This window comes from Eptesicus fuscus, chromosome 13 (assembly GCF_027574615.1).
Source record: "Eptesicus fuscus isolate TK198812 chromosome 13, DD_ASM_mEF_20220401, whole genome shotgun sequence".
In the NCBI taxonomy this organism is placed as follows: Eukaryota; Metazoa; Chordata; class Mammalia; order Chiroptera; family Vespertilionidae; genus Eptesicus; species Eptesicus fuscus.
The window spans coordinates 20600391-20606383 of NC_072485.1; the positions used below are offsets into that span (position 1 = coordinate 20600391).

At 40.3% G+C, this 5993-nt stretch overlaps 1 non-coding gene across 1 annotated transcript; it reads right to left on the minus strand.

Annotated features, from left to right (window-relative positions):
• Positions 1-538: 538 nt before the first annotated feature.
• Positions 539-664, minus strand: LOC129151361 (small nucleolar RNA SNORA65). The gene has a single exon (XR_008558050.1). It is a non-coding gene; the product is annotated as a small nucleolar RNA SNORA65 (small nucleolar RNA).
• Positions 665-5993: the final 5329 nt, after the last annotated feature.

Here is a 5993-nt window from a genome sequence, read left to right on the forward strand (position 1 = left end):
TTAGTTTCAGGTGTATAATATAGTGAATAGACATGTAGCTATCTCATGAAGTGATCACCCAATTGAGTCTAGTACTCAGCTGACATTACATAGTTATTACAATGTTATTGACTATATTTCCTATGTTGTATTTTACATCCCCACGAATATTTTAATAACTGACAGTTTGTACTTCTCAATCCCTTTCATGTTTTTCACCCATCCTCTTAAACTCTCCCTACTCTGGCAACCACCAGTTTTTTCTCTGTATCTATGAGTTTGTGTTTTGTTTGTTCATTTATTTGTTCTTTAGATTCCACATATAAGTGAATTCATGTGTAGTTGTTTTTCCCTATCTGACTTATTTCACTTTGAATAATACCCTCTATGTCCATCCATATCACAAATGGTTAAAACTTCATTCTTTTTATGGCTAAGTAGTATTCCATTGTATATATGTACCACATCTTCCTTCCTTCCTTCCTTCCTTCCTTCCTTCCTTCCTTCCTTCCTTCCTTCCTTCCTTTTCTTTCTTTCTATCTTTTTTTTTTTTTTTCCTGGTTGTTCCCCTGCTTTCAGCACAGAGTTATCCACAGGAAGAATAACCCTGTTTCCTAAGCTGGGGTTTAGTTTCAGCTCACCACTGGATTGCAACATCTTCTTTATTTAGCTGTCTATTGATGGACAAATCTTGTCTATAATAACACTGCAATGAACATAGGGATGTGTATATATTTTCAAATTAGTGTTTGGATAAGTACTCAGAAGTGGAATCGCTGAGCCATGTAGCAGTTATATTTTTAACTTTTGAAGACTATATTTTTTGTTATTGTTTTTGCCATAAGACACATGCTAAGAATGAGCACTCTTTGTACTATAATTCTGTCAAAATTTGCTCTATTTATCTATAAAATTTAAAATTCTGGTTAATATAGATTGAAGAAGGTATAAAAGGGCCTCCTGTCCAACTGATTTATTTGAAAGAATGAGGTTGAGATAGAAAAGTCACTACTTTTAATAATCTAGAGCAGTGTAGTCAATAAAAATTTTGCCAGTGATAGAAATGTGTTACTGCTATGCTGTTCAATATGAAAGCCACTAGCCATAATAAACAATCAAAATATAGCTAATGTGACTATGGATCTGAAGTTTGACATTTATTTTAATAAATCTTAATAGCCACATATTGGATAGCACATATCTAGAGAATGATGTGGAAAGAACCTGGAGAGTAGTTATCTAAAATGTTGTGGTGATTTGTGGAATTTTATTTATCAAGTGATATTTATACAAAATGATTTTGCCCAGGAAAGTGAGACTTTTTCAAAATTTAGCTACCATGGATTCCTATATATACAATGTTTTATTTCTATAAAAGAATAAATGCTATTGTCTGGCTTTTGAATTAATTATTAAAGATTATGTGTGTGTTTTTTTTAGTTTTATCATTATAAAAGAACTAGAGTCCTGGTGCAGGAATTTCATGCACCTGGGGGGGGGTGTTCCTCAGCCTGGCCTGCCCCCCTCTCACAGTCCAGGAGCCCTCAGGGGATGTCCTACTGACAGCTTAGGCCCATTCCCTGCTGGGAGAGGGCCTAAGCTCCAGTCTGGCCTCCCTCTGTGGAAGGCAACCAGCCAATCAGGGGAAGGCGCTGCCCCCATCACTCCCCTGCTGCTGCCACTGCCAGCCGCGGTGGCAGCTTGCATACTCTGGGCCCTTGCTTCTTTCGTGCACTGGTGGGTGGGGGGCGATCTGGGGCCAGTCCGGCTGGGGGAGGGGCTGGGGAAGGTTGAGGCACAGCAGCTCGCACCCAGTCCAGCCTATGCAGAGCCATGGCACCGGGACTGGGCCCGTACCACTGTCTCTGTGGCTGCCTCTGTGGAGGGGCAGCACTGGGACTGGGACCACATAGCCCCCTCTCCTGCTGCCTCTGTGGAAGGGGCCACAGCACTGTACCTGTGCTGGACTGGCGACACCTCTCTCCTGTGGCGCCACCTCTTGGCCCTCGCAGCTGCTGTGACTTTGTCCGGTAGGACAAAGGACATCCAGTAGATGTCGGATCTATCCGGTCTAATTATCATATTACCCTTTTATTCGTATAGATATGATGTGAACCTACTTCGAGGATTTTGTGTGAATTCTGATTTTTTCTTTTTTAATTTTATAAGATACTTCTTTCCAGTACCCTCCCATTCCTTCAGCATATATTTCTCTCTTTCCTATGTTGTTCTGCATTAACACCAATATAATTAGCATTTCTCTCAGGTTATAACTATTTTATAAATGTGTGAGGAGGATGTGCAAGAAAAACAACAGCTTTCATTGTTAATTTGCATTCACTGTATCAGAAATAGTGAAATAAGTTGATGAATATTTTGCTGAAAATAATTATAAAATTTGATTACTCAAATGAAATCAGCTTTAGAAAGATGAAGTGACTCACTTTACCTCCTACAATAAAATCCATCAAAGACAGATGACATACTGCAACTGCCAAGTTCTAATCTATTGTTCCTTTTCTACTACATCAAAATGATAAAATTCCAATTTTTAACTATATTTGACTTGGAAAAAAACACACAGAAAAGCAGATTTCTGATTATTTTTAATTATCATGATATTTTCCAGATATTCTTTGATGGATAAAGTCCTCCCCTTCCACCCCCAAGGTATTCTAGATTCATAATTTTGGAGACAGTTTTGCTGATTTGACATTCTTATGTAATAGTTGTTTCCAAGCACCTTTACACACACACACACACACACACTCACACACACTTGAAGAGACTGTAGGTTACTTATCAATTGAAGAAATATGAACAACTCTACTCAACCTGAAATCATACTAAATTTCTAGTTCCCCAATTCCCTAGTCCACTCTGTGCTTTAGCAAAGTAGCTGGAAATACTGGTTAGCATGCTCTGACCCAAAGGAGACTTATCTCTAGCCTCTTCTGTGATACCTTTTTCTGTTTTTAAGCCACAGCTAGATAACTCTCATTCTCCCATTTCCTGAGGTTATCATTTCTTACTAAGAGCCATATTTTTCATGAGTCTGCAGATATACACATGTATTTTGGGCACTCTCATTATCCATATCAGTAATGGGATGCCAAGTAAAGCTGACTTGAATGTGACTAATAGAAAAGCACTTTTCTTTTCCTTTGCCTCCCCTTTTCTTTCTGGTACTTTCTTGATACCCATTGCCACTATGTGGCTCAGGCTCCTTATGGTCTGTGAGGGTTCACTATAAACCTGATCTTCTGAGTGACCCAATTTACCTACTTTCCTCTGCTGCTGCCGCCATTGCCATAGTCTGACTCTATCAGATCATCGCAACAGAATGAGTCATAGAAGTCCTGTAACATTGATAGCATCTCCTATACAGTTTGTGTTGATGTCACAGTAGCTAATACAAAGGAATACTAAGTGTGCTTCTGGGAATACATAGCTCTCAAAAGTTTGAGTCAGAAAACTGCCTTGAAGGTTCCTACTTGGTCAACTCCTTTTTATAGTCCTTCTGTGTGGCAGAAACAGGGATGAAGTGTATAACATGTGACTAAAACATTGTCATAGCATTCATGTTTCACCACCTCTCCTATGTATTAGACAATAACAATGTAGTTATGATGGGATCACATTCTCTGCTCTGGCTGAAGATCAGAAAACATAAAAACATAGACAGGTAGGAGTCTGACCTTAAAAATTGGTCTAGTGATAACACACACACAACCATCTTAAAATCGTCCATTACTTTTTTTGGTCCCACAACTTATAGGCAATGCACTAAAATTCTTGTTGGCACAGACTTTGAAATATTTAAATTGGTCAACTCAATATTCATCACTTCTATTGAACCACTTTAGTTCAAGTCACTATTATCTCTTCCCTGAATATTTAATAGCTTCTTACTGAGCTTCTTGTTTCACTCTTACCCTTTTCTCCAACCCTGAGATTATTTTTTTGTAAAGTAGCAAGAGTGATCAAAATCTTGAATGACTTCTCATCCCTCTTAGAATAGGAGCCAAAGTTTATATCATGACCTGTAAGATCCTTGATGACTGAAACTCAGATTAATATCTGTTCTCATTTATTCTCTTTCTGATTCAGCATCTTTGTGACAGAGGCTTTAGTCCATGCCATGGAGAATTCCAGAAACTAGGGTGACCCTTCAGAGTTACACCAAATCGAAGCAAGGGTTGTGCAGTTTATAGCCACAAGTTGTCCTGGCATTTATGCGGCATTCCCTGGTGGAGGGGGCATGAGACTGTGTTGAGTCTGGTCAAATCCAGGAACGAGATGCAGTTGTGAAGCATAGACTGGCAATATTTCTCTCAGGTGGGGAAAGGGATGCTTCAATACTGAAGAGGAAGAATATGGGAAGCATAATACAACAGGGACTAGAGTCTTCATCGGAGTTCATAAGTGTACTTGCTTTACATAATAATAAGTTCACTTCATCTGAGAATAGCACCTGGTTTGTCTCCTTTGCTGGGCACACATGCAAGGAAGGTTAGTGAAATGGAGTCTAGCTGCCATCACTGTAGTTGATCTTGGGGCTATAACTGATACACGCCGTTTATCTCTTACTAATACCTATTGTGTATCCCCCTCAACCTCAGCAAGTATCTCTGGTGGTCTAGAAGGCTTGATTGGTATGGTTACATAGCCCCTCGTATTTGAAGGGTCTTAGGTGCTGGTCACAATGCCTTCCTAAGTCTATGGTTGTTGGATCTATCAATTTATTTTTTAAAATAGGCATAGAAGCCCTGGCTGTCTCACACAGTGGTTAGAGCATTAGCCCATGCACTGAAGGGTCATGGGTTCAATTCTCAGTCAAGGGTATGTAGCTGGGTTGCATGCAGGAGGCAACCAGTTGATATGTGTCTCTCACATCAATGTTTCTCTCCCTCTCTCTCCCTCCCCATCTCTCCCTCCCTCACCTCCTTCTCCGTCCCTCCCTTACCTCCTCCCTCCCTCCTTTCCACTCTCTCTGAAAAGCAATGGAAAAAATATCCTCAGGTGAGGATTAACCAAAAAATAGGCATGGAAGAACCAAGTAAATTAGACTCATCATCAAACATATTTTCTCTACCACCTACCCTCTCCTGATGATCAGGCTCAATCACCCTCTGCTAGACAGTGACTCCTCTCCTTGCCCGCTGCCTCTTGGAGCCAATACTTAATATTTAATGGGAATCATTCTGTGTCCCTGGTGGAATGGTTCCCTTCTGAAAAACAAGATTTCTGCATGTGCGCAGTCTACAGCTACATCGACCAGAAGAATAAATTTCCCAACTGGATCACGGAAAGGATGAGAAATGAATCACTCACATTTCCACAGTTTTGATTCAGATCTGTATGTTACCCAAAAAAGAAACAAAATTAGGTAATGGTTGTTCATTTTAGGCTGTATACTAACTCCTGGCCTAGAGGATGGGAATCCATTATGAGATTGGGTACTCTAGCTGCAGATTAGAAAGGCTTTGCTGTATGAGACCAGAAGCTCCTGAGTGGTGTGCTATGTGACAGAGGCAGTGGATGGTATCATTGTTTGCCCACTGCCGTAGCTCCTTTGCCTATACAGTAATTAGTCTGGACAAGGAGATGCCTCATCTTCATCCTTCTTCAAGGAAGGAACCTTTTCCAAGGGGCTAGTGTGTTGTAAGTAGGCATCCTTAAACTACCAGTGCCTTAGTCACAGAAAGACTCATACCCAGGTGTGCACCCTGCAAGAGAGTGCACATTAAGTCACTCGTCGAGGCTGAAGAACAAAGGCCCAGTCACTTCTGCTCAAAGTGGGAGTACCCTCCGAATCATTTTATCTCCAGAATTCTGCATACACGGTCTTCACAGTTTGCTTTCTCCCTCTACTTGTTTCTACTTCCTTCTCTTTTGTCTACAGTTGTTGATCCTAAGGGTAATAAAGACCCAAACACTAAATTCTACCTTAGATTCTGTCTCCAAACCTAAGACAGTTGGTGACAGGAGTAGCCACAAAATATATTACTTTT